Source organism: Balaenoptera borealis (genome assembly GCF_965194805.1).
Source record: "Balaenoptera borealis genome assembly, chromosome: 5".
Lineage (NCBI taxonomy): Eukaryota > Metazoa > Chordata > Mammalia > Artiodactyla > Balaenopteridae > Balaenoptera > Balaenoptera borealis.
The window spans coordinates 73782783-73799224 of record NC_138862.1 but is presented as its reverse complement, the minus strand read 5'-3'; the positions used below and the strand labels follow the sequence as shown (position 1 = coordinate 73799224).

General features: G+C 48.1%; 1 long non-coding RNA gene across 1 annotated transcript in view; it reads left to right on the top strand.

Moving 5' to 3' along the window:
* The first annotated feature begins 205 nt into the window (after nucleotides 1-205).
* Nucleotides 206-16442, top strand: part of LOC309629391 — an 84726-nt gene continuing 68489 nt past the window's right edge. Inside the window, exons 1-2 of the long non-coding RNA XR_014245043.1 lie at nucleotides 206-751; nucleotides 4643-4717. This is a non-coding gene — a long non-coding RNA (uncharacterized lncRNA). The remainder of the gene's footprint in view (nucleotides 752-4642; nucleotides 4718-16442) is intronic.

Here is a 16442-nt window from a genome sequence, read left to right as displayed (position 1 = left end):
GCAGATGAGCACCAGACTGGCTTGGTGCTTATGGGCATTTCTTGCTGCATCTGTTCATTTAACCAAAACGCCCTGATCACAATGGCCATCCAAGCTTGTTGACATACTGGAATTCTGCATTCATGCAACTCAGGCTTCGGCCTTCCATCCACCATCTGTGCCGGGTATTAATTAAAACAGTGGGTGAAAAAAAAAAAAAAAACAGTGGGTGAGGAGAGACTGGTTAATCCTCTGGGGGAGGGGCGGGGCTTATTTTTCAAAGGGATAGGGTTGCAGCTTGCAGGTTGCACTAGTTTGCTTTTCAGAGTTCCAAATGGGCATTTGCGGTGCACCACTCTGCCCGGTGCCTTCTGCTGGCTTCCTGAGCACTGCTGAACACTAAGGTGTGTGTGCAGGTATGCGTGATCGTGTACCTAGGACCTGCACGTGCATGAGTGCTTGTGTGCTCGTGCGTGCGGTGCACTCGCAGGTCTGCAGGTCCAAAGCAGGCACGCCCTCAGCCAATGCACTTGGCGGCCAAACAGGTTCCAGCTGCTCATTGTTGCACTTAAAGCACCAGAGAAGCTGCACTGCTCGCTTGGATCACCTGAGATCGCAAGAGAGAAAGACTTGGTCTCTGCGCTGACGTCCTTGTGGTGATTAATACTAGGACTCTGTGATTTGCCTCGTGAGAACCTAATCCGGAGGCTAGGAAGGCTTCATTGCGGTTGTCGCCAGCTCCTCCCAGAAGGGCTCAGGTCACTCTTCCCCGGTGAGTTATTTCGTTATTTGTCTCATTCTGAACCGCAGCTCAGGATCATGGAAGGCGGGGCGACTCCCTGGAGGAGGATTTTACATGAAACGTAATGAAATGGAGCCGCCCTCACCCCGGAACTGTACAAGGACACCGGGGCCCTAAAGGCAGGAGCCCAGGCCTGGTCATTGTGAACTCTGGGGTCTGGGCCCTGACCCGCCATGTGATCTTGAAAACTTAACCCCACCTCCACCCCTCCCACTCCCACCACCCCCAACCTGTCTTGGGACCTGTTTTCTCATTTGCAAGATGAAGGGGTTGACTTGTGTCCTTTCTAAGGTCCCTCTATCTACCAGGCTCTAGGGCTGGTCCACAAAATGGAAGTAGTCTGCTGTTTTGGGTGGGAATCACAGACTCCTAAAACTGTTAGAGCTGGAAGGGACCTTGGCCCAACTCCTAGCCCAACCCCACAATTCCTGGAAGTCAGCAACTTGTCAGAGCAAGTCAAGGCAGAGTAGACAGAATCACCTACTTTGGGATAGATTAGGACCATCCTGGCCCCTTGGTGCTCTCTTGAATGCATTTCTTTTCCGAGAGGTGACAGCTCACATCCCCTCAGCTTTGGTCAGGTCTCGGCTAAGCCCTCAGCCCCTTCCCAGACTCCCATTCCCTCTTTGAGTCCCCTCCCCCCAGCCCCAGGTGTACTTTCTTATCATAGCATCTGAAATCCTGGGGGGTCTTGTTTCACCAAGCATGGTCCTCGGCAGTAGCAGGATCACCTGGGAGCTTGATGGAAAGGCAGACCATCAGGCCCAATTTGGACCTTTTAACCAGATCCCCAGGTGAGTCACTGGCACATTAAGCTTGAGAGCTGCTGTCTTAGGGATGCCTAATCCATTCTGTGTCTATTCTATTCACTGGTCTGTCTCCCCAAGTAGTGAATAATTCAAGGGTAGGGTCCATGGCTCCTTCATTTTTGCATCCTGGGGCTAAGAACGGGCCCTGATGCAAAATATGTGTTCAACAGTATTGAAGAAATAAATGATTGAAGTGAGCCTGTGCAGGCTTTTTGAAGGCAGTGAACTTGGCACCAAATCTGAAAGGGAAGATGTGGCATGGATGGACATAAAAAAGTGGGGATCTGGGAACTAGTCCCCCTGCACAGAGACAGGGGTTTAAGGATTGACCTGGTTGGAAGGGAGGGTACGGCATGAAAAAGCATGAGAGGCGGTGGAAGGTGTGGGGGAAGGATGTCGAGGAGTTGAAAGACAGACAGCTAGATCAGGATGTTTGGGACAGATCTATCTACCCATCTCACATCCACCTCCTCCAATCTCATTTCCTATCGTTCAATTAACTTTGAACCCAGATAAGCATAATGGTTAGAAATGAGGCCATGGGCCAGAGAGACTGGGTTCAAAGCCCAGATTCACCACAAAAAGAACGCTGTGTGATCTTAGGCAAATCACTGAACCTCTCTATGCATCAGTTTTCTCATCTGTCAAATGGGGATCACATTCAATTAAAAAAAACAGAAGTTCAAAAAAATTTTTTTAACAAAATAAAATGAGGATCACAGAAGTACCTTCCTCAAAGTGTCCCCGTGAAGATCGAATGAGATGATACAATGCATTGGCACAGTGCCTGGCATGAAGAAAGGGCTCGATGGAGGTGAGATGATTCTAAGTAAAAGAATAAACTCTAAGCACCAGCTTGCTTGTCCAGCTTGAGAGTCTGGTACCAAGCTCAGTCTGCAGGCTCTAAACCTTGCTCTTGCATCAAAGGCTACCATCTTCCCTCCCACTGGCCCTCTAGGCCCTCTCAAACACTCTCCTTTCCCTGAGAGCCTCAGATTTGTATTTCTCAGGAGGGTTTTTCCTCTAGGCTCCTGGAGTCCTCACTTCCCAGAGGAGAAGACTGTACTATCCACTCACCTCTTTTGATTGCAGGGCAGGAGTGATTTTTGACTGAGGGGCAGTTCATGGCATGGCTTTGCCCAGGCCACAAAGCCCAGTCGATGGCTCCCAGACCCTGCCACCCAAATGCATTGCCTTTATATTGGCAACTGCCAAGAAGTCTGGAACACGTTTGATTCACTGGAGTAAGGAAAGCCTGGCAGCACCAGAGAGGGGTTTTCCTAGCTGCCTCGCATTATGTCCAAGATTCTGAAGCAGGCCACCCACCTACAGTCCTGCGGCTGGTACACACTGGCGTCTGTGTGAGTGGCACCCTCCCACCCAGAGTTGAGCAATGCACAACTTGAGCAGCTGTACACAGTGTTCCGCTCCCCAAGCCCCACAGCAATTCACATCGTGTTCCTTGTGAATAATTTAAGAGCCTTAGGAACAGCTGTGCAAGTGTTGGGCATGGGCAGTTCAAAGTGGTCCCAGATTTGTTCTTTTGAAACAGTCCCTGCCATTTTAAGTGATATTCTGGGGGAAAAGAATATCGATCTCCATCCCAGGCACCTAGGAGAGGGGAGAGCTGGGGTAAAGGACACAGCATGAGATGTTATAAAATATGCACTCAGCTTGTTCCTTTCTGGGGCCCTGCCCCTGGGCTTCAGATTGCAGGTGGGTCTGCCATCAGTCGAGCACAGGGGATACATTCTCTGAGATGCTTTGTTCGGAGGTGTGAGCGTGAGGGCTGAGAAGAAAGCCCAATGCTGAAGACAGCTGCAAACCATTCCATCAGCACCAGCCAATGGCTTTGGTAACGTTTGTCCCAAATAACCTGACAAATGTACCCTGCGCCTTCCCAGAGTCTTCTCCAAGGTAACGACCTCCCCACTCTCCTTGTCTAATGAGGCACTTCTCACATTTGAATCTGTATGGCGATGGAGAAATGGTGGCGCATTTATTCTTAATGTTACTGAAAAATACCAGTAATTATATAATGACTATAGAAAAATCACATTTAAGTAAATGAAGAGAGGAATGATTTTTATTACATTTCCCCAGTGAATATGTAATTACTGGCTATAGAAGTACCTTCCCGACTCACAAAACGACCACCTTTTGTCCTTGTGAAAAGAGATGAGATGTGTGCTCATTTGTGCAGGCCAGGTAGCCTGAGATATTTGGGGTAAACTACCCTCCTTATTCCTCCCAAATTACACTGCTCCAGCCTGAGTCAGCTGGTAGGATGAGCCCCGTCCCCTTATGCCTGGAGAGCTGCACCTGGGGATGAGAGGTGGGGGCAGGGAAGAGTCTAGGTATAAGGGTCACCTCTGTACCTCTGCACACACACCCACCCCATCCTGGGGAGAAGCCTCCCATCCTTCCAGGCCAGAGCCAACGCTGCCTCCTCTATGGAGACTTCCTGATGGCCCAAACTGTGTTCTGATTCGTTTCTAAAAGGAAGGAGAGGGATCCCAGTGTGTCAGGAACTGCTGTTTGCCTCTTCCTCCTGGTCAGACAGCTAGAGTACTCCCCCTTGTAATAATCAGGTGTGCCCTGGTAACTGAGTCCTGGCCAGTGGAATGAGGGAGGAAGAGGTGAGCGCCACCACCAAGCCTGGCACATACCCACGTCCCGTGTGTGGTATTTGCTCTTGTCCCCTCCCCGCTCAGAGGCCTCTGAGCAGTGAGGAGAGGAGGACATTGGGACCCTGAATGAGTGTGTGGAACCGAGGGCCCCACCCCGCCTTAGACTGTGCCATAAGTTACAATTCTGTTCCGTAAGAAATAAATTTGTATTGTGTTAAAACCACTGAATTTGGGGGGAGGTCACTTGTTACAGCAGGGAGGCTCTCCTAACTGATAAAAGCAGAGATCTGAGGCCCCTGGTAAGTCCAGTTCCCCACAGAGGCTGCCTCTCTGAGGTCCAGCTGTAGCTGAAACCAGTGAGTTGCCAAAAACCCTCTTCCTAATTTCCCACTTGCGATACCTCTTTCTTCAATTTCTCCCAGCCTGGTGCCCTCTACCTGCTCCTCACTGTGTCCGGACTCCCTCACACTCAGGTCTTGGTGACTCCATGGCCCCAGGTAAGCTTACATTTTCAAAGAAGTTGCTAGACAAGGTGATGTTTAACTCAAAGGCAGAAAGCTCTGAGTGTGGAATCTCAGGGCTGTGAGACCGTTTGTTGAAGGATATAATTTAGGGAAATGGATCATTCCAAGCCCTCTCCAGTCACCCCAGGCTCAGGCTCAGGCTCAAGGGGGTCAGACTAAAAGACCTCTTCTAAGAACCCCTTCTGCCCCCAAGACACTCTGCATCTTTTTTTTTTTTTAACATCTTTATTGGAGTATAATTGCTTTACAATGGTGTGTTAGTTTCTGCTTTATAACAAAGTGAATCAGTTATACATATGTTCCCATATCTCTTCCCTCTTGCATCTCCCTCCCTCCCACCCTCCCTATCCCACCCCTCTAGGTGGTCACAAAGCACAGAGCTGATCTCCCTGTGTTATGCGGTTGCTTCCCACTAGCTATCTATTTTACGTTTGGTAGTGTATATATGTCCATGCCACTCTCTCACTTTGTCACATCTTACCCTTCCCCCTCCCCATATCCTCAAGTCCATTCTCTACTAGGTCTGTGTCTTTATTCGCGTCTTGCCACTAGGTTCTTCATGACCTTTTTTTTTTTTCCCTTAGATTCCATATATATGTGTTAGCATACTGTATTTGTTTTTCTCTTTCTGACTTACTTCACTCGGTATGACAGATTCTAACTCCATCCACCTCACTACAAATACCTCCATTTCGTTTTTTTTTATGGCTGAGTAATATTCCATTGTATATATGTGCCACATCTTCTTTATCCATTCATCCAATGATGGACATTTAGGTTGCTTCCATGTCCTGGCTATTGTAAATAGAGCTGCAGTGAACATTTTGGTACATGACTCTTTTTGAATTATGGTTTTCTCAGGGTATATGCCTAGTAGTGGGATTGCTGGGTCTTATGGTAGTTCTATTTTTAGTTTTTTAAGGAACCTCCATACTGTTCTCCATAGTGGCTGTATCAATTTACATTCCCACCAACAGTGCAAGAGTGTTCCCTTTTCTCCACACCCTCTCCAGCATTTATTGTTTCTAGATTTTTTGATGATGGCCATTCTGACCAGTGTGAGATGATAACTCATTGTAGTTTTGATTTGCATTTCTCTAATGATTCATGATGTTGAGCATTCTTTCATGTGTCTGTTGGCAATCTGTATATCTTCTTTGGAGAAATGTCTATTTAGGTCTTCTGCCCATTTTTGGACTGGGTTGTTTGTTTTTTTGTTATTGAGATGCATGAGCTGCTTGTAAATCTTGGAGATTAATCCTTTGTCAGTTGCTTCATTTGCAAATATTTTCTCCCATTCTGAGGGTTGTCTTTTGGTCTTGTTTATGGTTTCCTTTGCTGTGCAAAAGCTTTTAAGTTTCATTAGGTCCCATTTGTTTATTTTTGTTTTTATTTCCATTTCTCTAGGAGGTGGGTCAAAAAGGATCTTGCTGTGATTTATGTCATAGAGTGTTCTGCCTATGTTTTCCTCTAAGAGTTTTATAGTGTCTGGCCTTACATTTAGGTCTTTAATCCATTTTGAGTTTATTTTTGTGTGGGGTGTTAGAGAGTGTTCTAATTTCATATTTTTACATGTACCTGTCCAGTTTTCCCAGCACCACTTATTGAAGAGGCTGTCTTTTCTCCACTGTATATGCTTGCCTCCTTTATCAAAGGTAAGGTGACCATAGGTGCGTGGGTTTATCTCTGGGCTTTCTATCCTGTTCCATTGATCTATGTTTCTGTTTTTGTGCCAGTACCATACTGTCTTGATTACTGTAGCTTTGTAGTATAGTCTGAAGTCAGGGAGCCTGATTCCTCCAGCTCCGATTTTCTTTCTCAAGATTGCTTTGGCTATTCGGGGTCTTTTGTGTTTCCATACAAACTGTGAAATTTTTGATTCTAGTTCTGTGAAAAATGCCAGTGGTAGTTTGATAGGGATTGCATTGAATCTGTAGATTGCTTTGGGTAGTAGAGTCATTTTCACAATGTTGATTCTTCCAATCCAAGAACATGGTATATCTCTCCATCTATTTGTAACATCTTTAATTTCTTTCATCAGTGTTTTATAATTTTCTGCATACAGGTCTTTTTTCTCCTTAGGTAGGTTTATTCCTAGATATTTTATTCTTTTTGTTGCAGTGGTAAATGGGAGTGTTTTCTTAATTGCAAAAATCCTCAACAAAATACTAGCAAACAGAATCCAATAGCACATTAAAAGGATCAGACACCATGATCAAGTGGGGTTTATTCTAGGAATGCAAGGATTCTTCAATATACGCAAATCAATCAACATGATACACCACATTAACAAACTGAAGGAGAAGAACCATATGATCATCTCAACAGATGCAGACAAAGCTTTTGACAAAATTCAACACCCATTTATGATAAAAGCCCTGCAGAAAGTAGGCATAGAGGGAACTTTCCTCAACATAATAAAGGCCATATATGACAAACCCACAGCCAACATCGTCCTCAGTGGTGAAAAACTGAAACCATTTCCACTAAGATCAGGAACAAGACAAGGTTGCCCACTCTCACCACTATTATTCAACATAGTTTTGGAAGTTTTAGCCACAGCAATCAGAGAAGAAAAAGAAATAAAAGGAATCCAAATCGGAAAAGAAGAAGTAAAGCTGTCACTGTTTGCAGATGACATGATACTATACATAGAGAATCCTAAAGATGCTACCAGAAAACTACTAGAGCTAATCAATGAATTTGGTAAAGTAGCAGGATACAAAATTAATGCACAGAAATCTCTTGCATTCCTATACACTAATGATGAAAAATCTGAAAGTGAAATTAAGAAAACACTCTGCATCTTGTTGCCAGTTACTCCCATGCCACGTCCTCTTCCATCCCCCCTTACTCCTGTGCATTCCCAGGCCAAGGCTCCTCCAAGCCTCTATCAGCTGATAGCACTGGTCTTGTGTGACATAAGGCTCAAGGGAGCTTTGGGAGGCAAACAACACTGCCCAAGCCACCAGAGGAGCCACGGCTGGTCACCAGACTCCACACTAAGGCCCTTCATGGGTCTGTGTCCTCTCCCTGCCCTGAGGGGTCTTTGCCCAGGCCTCCTGGGTGCACTGACAAATGCATTGCCAGTGGGGTGGAGGGCATCTTCTCCTGAAGCTTTACCTGCTGCTCGTTCTCCAAGGAGCAGAGCATCTAATCCAACCCAAACCTCGCCAAAACAGCTTCAGTTTCCAGATGAGGACAGTGGGAGAAAAACTATATGAATAACTTTTAGGTTTGTACAGTACTGTGCAGTTCCCAGAGTATTTTCATTAAAGACACAAGAGTGCCATGTTTCAGAGCAAAGGTTCTGGAGTCAGACAGATCTGTGTTAAATCCCAGCCCCACCACTTGACCTTCAGCAAGTTCCATTACTGTTCAGAACCTTGTTTCCATCATCTGCATCATGGGCATAATACCCGTACCTCCATCATGAGAGCCATGTAGGGTTTCAATGATTTCATGTATCTAAGGGGCTTGGACCGATATTGGGTAGACAGTAAACACCATATTCATGTCTGCAGTTAGGATTGTTCATCTACCCATTCCTCTGTCTACTATTTGTTTTGATTTTCAACTGTCCTGAAAGACTGGCAGAAGGACTATCCCATTTTGCAGTGAAGAAAAATAGGCTTAGAGAAATTGTATGACTGTCCAAGGTCATGGACCCAGGCGTTGGCTGAGGCCGGATAAGAGGCTGGTCTCGACCCTGAGACCAGTGCCTTTGCCCTTGCCCCTCGCTGCCGCCTTGTGCGTGTTGGGGCGTTTTTAGATCCCCTCGTCTGGGAAGACCCCCTCTCCTTCTCTCAGCAAGGCGTGAGACTCTGGAGTGCAGGAGTCTTGTCCTCCGTGTCTCAGGACCTCCCTGCCTCCTCTGGGGACAGAGGACTGGGCTGTCGGGTCAGTCTATGGGACAGTTTGGTAGCTTCGTGCTGGCCCCAGCTCGCTCGTTTGTCTCTGCCTGGGAGACCCCAGACATCCTGAGCTGCCACCTCCCTGTCTCTTGCTGCATGTCTCCTGAGGGCCGAAGGCCCGGGAGGGTGATGTGCAGCCTGCAGGCTCTGCCTGCCCACCTCCCAGCGGGGAGCAGTGCACAGTCTGAAGCACGACGCTGCCAAGGACAACACAGAGCAAAGAGGCTTCTGCCGGCTCCCAGCATGGCAAGGACCATTAGGACTCCCCAGGCAAGAAGCAGGCCCTCTACCTGGACAGACTTGGGGCCCATCACCTTCTCTCATGTTTGAATCAGCCAGACAGGACTGGTCCCTAAATCCCTGGATGGAGCACTCCAGCTCTGCGCTATCGGCCCACGTAGGAGGGGCTTGGGGATGGCGAACACATCAGCCTATGCACCATCCTGTGGTCTGGTCTAAGGCCACGGCCACCCAGATGGCCTCTTTCTCCCCAGCTCTCCCTGACATTCTGTTTTCGAGGTCATCGTCATGTCTCCAGCTTCACTTACCCCTTTGTTATTAAGGACGAGTAAAAGAAGCAAAAATACACAAAGGATGGTTTGGGCAGCTCTAAATAGTTCTGACCCACATCCAACCATCAGTTCCCTCAAAGCATTTGTGAAAGGATCGTAGAATCTCAGAGTCCCTTGTGAAAAACCTAAAAAAGTAACAAAAAAGTTAACTTTCCCCTCATCTATCATTTGCCTATGATCTAACATTCAGGTCTAAAACTTCGACTGCTAAAACTTCGCTTATGAAAAATCTTTTGCTCCACTGACCTTTCCTTCATAACACTTGACATATCTGGCTAATTGAATCTAAAAATCAGATGCTAAAAATTAGATAGGAAAAGAGAGGAACCAAAAGAGCCAAAGCAATTTTGGAAAAGAGCAAAGTCGGAGGACGTACACCCCCTGCCTTCAAGACTTCCTATAGCAGATGACAGTGTGGTATTAATGAAAGGAGAGAGATTCAGATCAATGGACAGAATAGAGAACCCAGAAATAGACCCACACGTGTACCGTCATTGAATTCTGACAAGGGCACCAAGGCAATTCATAACACTTAACCACAATCGTGGTTCAAAATGATGTGTCTGCATTTTAGTTAACCTTCTCCCCTCCTAGGCTGCATGCCCAGGCAGAAGAAAGACTGTCTTGCTTGTTCGCAGCTATGTCCTCAACACTTAACACAATGCGTGGCACAAACTCAAAGCTTAGCAAATATGTTCTGAAGGAAATACGGGAGAAAGCCGGCAGGAGAGCAGGCTTGATACTTTGGGCATGAATGGGATCTTTCTTCAAACTCAGACTTCTGTCAACACTCATGTAGCTATTCTTTTTTCTTCACATTTACAAGATATTGCATAATGTTTCATTCATTTTACAGCTCTCTTTACTTCCAAAATGCGTTTTTTCCAGTTACAAAGACATGAATACCAAAAGCAAGCAAGGCTTTGTACCATCTGCTCTGGCAGGAAGGAGTGCATTGTTAAGATGGCAAACCTTCACTTCAGCTCTACAATTTAATCAGCCCCAAGGAGCCCCTTGCAACTCCTTCTATTAGCTCATTGTGGTCTGGGTGAGGAAGTCTTCTGTCTTTTGTAAGGACATTTGTTATTGATTTACATTTTACCCAGATAATTTAGGATGATCTCATTTCAAGAGCCTCAATTTAATTACATCTGTAAAGACTCTTTTTCCACATCCGGTCACATTGACAGGTTCTAGGGATTAGGATGTGGACACATCTCTTTAGAGGTCACCATTCAACCCACTGTACACATGCAGCACCAAACTCACATCCGGGGCCAGCAGCTCATAACTGTGAGCCGGGCTGCTGCTTAGGTGTCAGTTAGCTAACAGTTGTCTTCCACCAGACATGCTTCACAAACATCAAGTTATTCAATCCTCAAAGGGATCTGGGAGTAAGTAGTATTATCCTATTTTATATAAGCGGAGATTGAGATGCAGAAAGTTTGAGTGAGGTCTCAAGAACACGCAACCCCTAGGAATTAGAGCTGGGACTTAAAACCAGGCCAGTGAGGCAGAAGACCAGAGGGTTTTATCCCCTTTTAGCAAAAGGAGGGTGTTATATGTTCAAGGAGAAAGCTGGGGCACTCAGCCTGCTGCTACAGAAACCTTGGTGGCGGTACCTCTCGTCCTTTCTCACTACCTCCTGCCAACCCCCATTGGGGTTCACCTCTGTCAGCACCCCTGCAAGGAGGAAAGGCCCTGCGCTGGGCCTATGCCACTCCCATCTGCTCCCCACTTCCCTGTCGGAAGTGAGGTCTCACACTGGCCTCTGATGGCAGGCCTCTGGTAACGTTCCTCCAAAGAAAGAAGAAATGAGTGAACGGTCTGCGGCAGCCATACCACTGGAGGAGTGACCGGCACAAGGAAGAATTTTCTAGCAATTTGCATTGCCCTCCAGTGGACTCACAGTGACCTCTCCCTGGAGATGTTCAAGCAGTGTCCAGATGACCACCTGTCAGGGGATGCTGTCAGGGGCCCTGGCCCTCCCAGATGTGGCACTAGAGGACACCCGAAGGTCCAGCAGCCATAAGGCCTCTTATCACGTGGGAGAGGACACCGGCTATATCTAAAGCAGTGCCTTCCTGCTCCAGGACCTGGGTGGCTCTCACTGACAGATGACACAGAAGGGAACCAGACCCAGAGGAATTCACACCATACGTGAGATGGTTCAGATCCTCTAAAGACAAGATACCAGCTTAAGTTTAGACATACAAGAGATTTATGGGAGAATGGCTGTGAAGGATAAAAGGGAGAGAGCCAGGGATGGGGGAAGACCCTTTAGACCACAATCCAGGCCTGACCTGGGAAGGAGAGAGCCCTTGACCTTCAGGAGACACGTGGCAAGAGACAGGGAAGTGGGCTGCCCCCAGCCAATGACGAAGCCAGCGGAAGGACCAGCATGGCCTATTCCTTGTGATGAGGGACTCTTCCAACAGGTAATTGCTCAAGGACTCCCCACTGGGGGTCTGACACCCCTCCTCCCCAAATTCCACCCCCCCTCACCTCCCCTTCCCAGGACAGGGCTGGGCTGCCTAGAGCTGCTGTGCCAGCCGCCAGTTCCCAGCAGCAGCCCATCTGGGTGGGTGCTCTGCACCCGGGGCACAGCGGGGTGGATGCCCCTGGCCCTGGTTCACTGCACTCACTCTTTTTTTTTTTTTTTTACTTTATTTATTTTATTATTTTTGGCTGCGTTGGGTCTCTGTTGCTGCGCACGGGCTTTCTCTAGTTGCAGCGAGCGGGGGCTACTCTTCGTTGCGGTGCGCGGGCTTCTCATTGCGGTGGCTTCTCTTGTTGCAGAGCATGGGCTCTAGGCGTGTGGTCTTTAGTAGTTGTGGCGCACGGGCTTAGTTGCTCCTCTGCATGTGGGATCTTCCCGGACCAGGGCTCGAACCCGTGTCCCCTGCATTGGCAGGGGGATTCTTAACCACTGCGCCACCAGGGAAGCCCTGCACTCACTCTTGACATCGCAGCTCCAGTCCTCCTCCCCTGACCCTGGCCGGCTGATCCGGAGCTCCATTTCCCTTCAGAGGGAGGAAAGCATGGGGGGAGGGAGAGCTGGGGCCCAGCCATCTGGGCTCTGCACTGTGAGCCTCGCCTGTCAGCCGAGGAGAGAGGCAAGAGCTTGGCGTGGAGCCTGACACCAGAGCAAGCCAGGCAGCTGCAGAGCCAAACTCCCCCCAGCACAGTTTAGGAACGTAAAGCGCCCCATTTCACAGGCCGAACAAGACACTTCTCTCTACGTGCAAGCCTCCTCTCTACACCATTCCGTAGCATTCCCAGAGCCCGCCTGCCCCTGAGATCAGGGACCCTGGGAAATCAAGACAGCAGAGTCAACCATCCTGAGCACCTACTGCAGGTCAGGTCCTGCTATTTAGCAAATGTTCGTGGAGCCCCTGCTGTATGCCAAGGATGGAGAAAACACAGGTCCTCCTGTGTTGGGAGGTAATTGCTCAACGCAGGAGCTCAGGTACCTGGCACCCGCCTCGGGCCCTGTGTTTACCACGGGCAACACAGAGGGGAAGCAGGCACGTCGTCCCTGTGCTCAGACAGCCTGGCAGATCCAGGCACTTGCCTTTAATACAGGAGGGTCAGGAGGTGTCTGAGGGGTTCTGAGGAGGGAGAGACAGGAGGAGAGGAAGAGCTCAGTCTGAAAGGAAAGCTGAGCTGAATCAGCAGCCAAAGAAGTAAAGCTGACCCCCTGCTCTCAGAGCGACTGTTCTGGAGAAGGGCTGCTCTCTTCCCATGAACTGCGTTGTCATTTCAGAGATGCTCATCCTCCCTGCAAGCCCACGCCACGTCAATACCCAAGGCAGTGCCCAGGGCGGGTGGCCCTGGCTCTGCCATCTAGGTCCCTCCCCCATTTGCACAGCCTTGAAGAAGCAAAAGGGGCAGCATGTGTGTCCCCCAGCTGGGGTTTAACCCGCTCTAAGGCTGGTAAGCACATGGGCATGCCAGAAACCACCCATCTCTCCAAAACTCAGGGGTCAGGCAGGATCACAGATCAAAGCCCCTACTTCTGAGCCTTGGTTCTTTTCTCAGAATACTCAGAATTTCAGTCAGATTTACACAGTGAAGAATTGCCACAGGTCCAGGCCAGGGACAATGCAGATGACCCTATTATAATGACTATGGGGTTATTTGATCTCCCTGTCTTCATAGGATAGATAGGTGGAAGGATTATTAAATACCATTAACTATTTTTACGGGCTGGTAAACGTGGGTGGTTACGTGCAAGACTGCCTTACAGAAGCCAAGTTATGACTTGACCCCCTGTCTCTGTCCTCCTTGGATGTTTCAGTCTCTCTCATCTGGAGCACTTGGCCGTAGCAGGCTAAAGCATCTCAGACAGCTTTACATTTGCAATATGGGAATCTAGCTTTCTGCTACTGGGGGCTGCAGCATCTACAGTGACTCAGATCATTTTCACAGCTTTTAAATATTTTCTCCCAGATCACCCAAAGTATGTGATAGGAAACGATGCAGTGTTAAATTGGCCCAATATCTCACACCAGATGTTTCAACAAGAAAAGAAATATACTTAAGAAAATATATGGAGAACACACAGTTTGCTTTGCCAAATGGAAACTGTTCCTCCCCCAAGGTTCCCTCAGCATCTTTCGGGGCAGGGAAGGCTTTGTGAGAAACCGTTACTTCTCCAGGAGGTGAGAGCCCTGGCTTCAGATAGGATCTCTGGCAGGAAATGAATGGGGCTTTTCATAAGTGTATTTTTTCACTCAGCACTGCTCAGAAGGTACAGAGCCTGGCCCTGGGATATTGGGCCAGGCCTGTGTTATGACTCCAATTATGGGTTACATCAGGCCTCAGTGCCCAGCCTCGTCTCCTGATGGTATGTCACACCCAGCCCTGTGATCACAGCGCAGTTTTATGTACTGTAATTTCCCCACCACGCTGCCCGGTGCTCAGGAGAGGCTGCCTCTATGGAGCTGCCATACTTGGTATTTTCAAGGCTGACCTCAAGGGCCTAAAAAGGCCCCCTTTGACCAGTCCAGACTGTGCTGACTTCTTTCTCTGAAGCTTTACTGCACCTGAGTCTGCACCTAAAAATGCAGCTCCTAACCAGAGTCTGGAAGGGCTAGAACGGGCCATGGGGATCAAACCACTCCCCCTTCCCACTCCACTCCTCCATCACCCATTCTCTGCTCGATAGCCCCAAGAAGAATTGTCCAGACTCAGCACCTGCATCAGTGGGCACTCACGACCTGATGAGGGAGGGAGGTTGGTCCTCAGGCAGGTCTAACTGTAGGGAGTGGCTGCACAGTGTTAGGCCAAGACGTGTCCCCCTTTAATTTCCACTCACGGCTCATGGTTCCAGCTCTGGCAGCCACACGATTCTAACCCTTCTTCCATCTGACAACTTCTCCGGGGCCCTGGCTAAACAGCTCCTTTTCTTTCTATAATCCAACCCTCCGCCAAATGCCACTGATTCTCCTCTAGTTATTTAGCTCCCTTTTCTCACCAAGTGGACTCAGGCTCTGGCCTTTTCTTTTCTTCCTTCATGTTCTGCCTGGCCTCCAACTCCCATGTCTTTCTCACTGTAAACCCCGTACAGGGTCAAGCACACAGGTCAAGCACACCACCATGCAGATGCCCAGCAAACTCAGCACCCTCTGCAGAAAGCCACATCGAACGCTGGCTCACATTCTTCTGAGGCCCTTTGAATGATGTAGGGCCAACTGAGAAGTAGGGTGAGATTATATCAAGTGCTCTGAAGGCCTCATAGCAAACACAAGGCCAGGCCAATCCTGAGCTCCGTAGTCCACGGTGGATAAATGAGACCCTCGTGCTAGCCCATAGCAGATGTCCCCTTGGATCTGAGCCTCAGCAGGGACCCCCAGATATCAACAGTCAACGACCTGAGTGAGGCCTGTTTTCTTGCTGCAGCTTAGATGGTGAGGGATCTTCAGAATTGCTTAGAATTGAGGTTTTTTGCAAATGAACGTTTACAAGAATATAAAACAACTCCAGCAAAGCTTCACAGGATGACACTCTTGCAGGAGGCCTAAGCCCCACAACTGATCTTCCCTTCACCCCTCAGAGGTCCCTGAGAATCATTATTGGAACCCTGGGGTTCCACGGAACACAGTGTGAGAACCGACACTCCAGATCTTGCTCTGTAACTTGGAATTTGTGGAGGCCCTGCGAAACCACCAAACATTCATGTCTCACATCTCTTGCACCTATTAGAAGATAGGACAACTCAGACTCAGAGACCTCTGGGGTTGGAGAAAACCAGAGACATCTTCTGGACAAACTCAACTTGACAGGGAAGGAAATCAAAAACCCCAATTGGAGAAAGAACCCATGTAAGATGCAGAGCAAGTGGTAGCAGAGCAGGACAACAACCCAGGGTGGAGAAGGAAGAGGTGCCCTCACTGAATGAGAGATGGGAAAGCCCTGAAGCAGCGTTGTGGCCCTGGGAAAGTGACCACCAGAGACCTGCAATGTCCCTTCTGTGCTCTCTCTCAGGCTCCAGGGCCCCATGGTGCCCCTCAATACCAATCACCTCCCTCCTCGGTGCTCTGCCCAGGCCTGCCCTATGGACCACTGCTCTTCCCTGCCTCGTCCTGCCATCCGACTTTACTCTGTTTCCATCCCTTTGGCATCCTCCTCTCCATAAGTTAAACTGATCCATGTTAAAGAGCCTGAGAGGCCTGTTATCTCTCAAATAACAGACACAATTTTGGGGTGAATTTGTCTTTTCTTTGAATTATCTAATTCAATGGTATAAATTTGTTCATAAAACCCTCTTATTATCTTTGTATCTGCAGCATCCACAATGATGGCCCCTTTTTCATTCTTGATGTGGGTTATTTGAGTTTTTTCTCATGTTTTCTTTAGTAGTCCTGCCATATGTTTGTCTATTTTATTATTTTCTGCAAAGGTCATGATTTCATTAATTAATTTTTTTTTCAATTATAAAGATCTATCTTCCATTTTATTACACAAAATGTAGTATGCTATACACAATGTTTTGGACCTTGACAAATTGCTTTCCGTATGTGGATATATAAATTTGCACTACACCAGCAATGTTTGAGAGTGGCTATTTCCCTACACTGATCACAACGGAGCATATGATCAGTCTTTTGGGCATTAGCCAGTCTGATAGTGTAACTGAGCAAGCAGGCTCATTACGCTCTGCCAAACAGAAAGACCAAACACATAAGCAATGGTCTATTACAGAGAAAA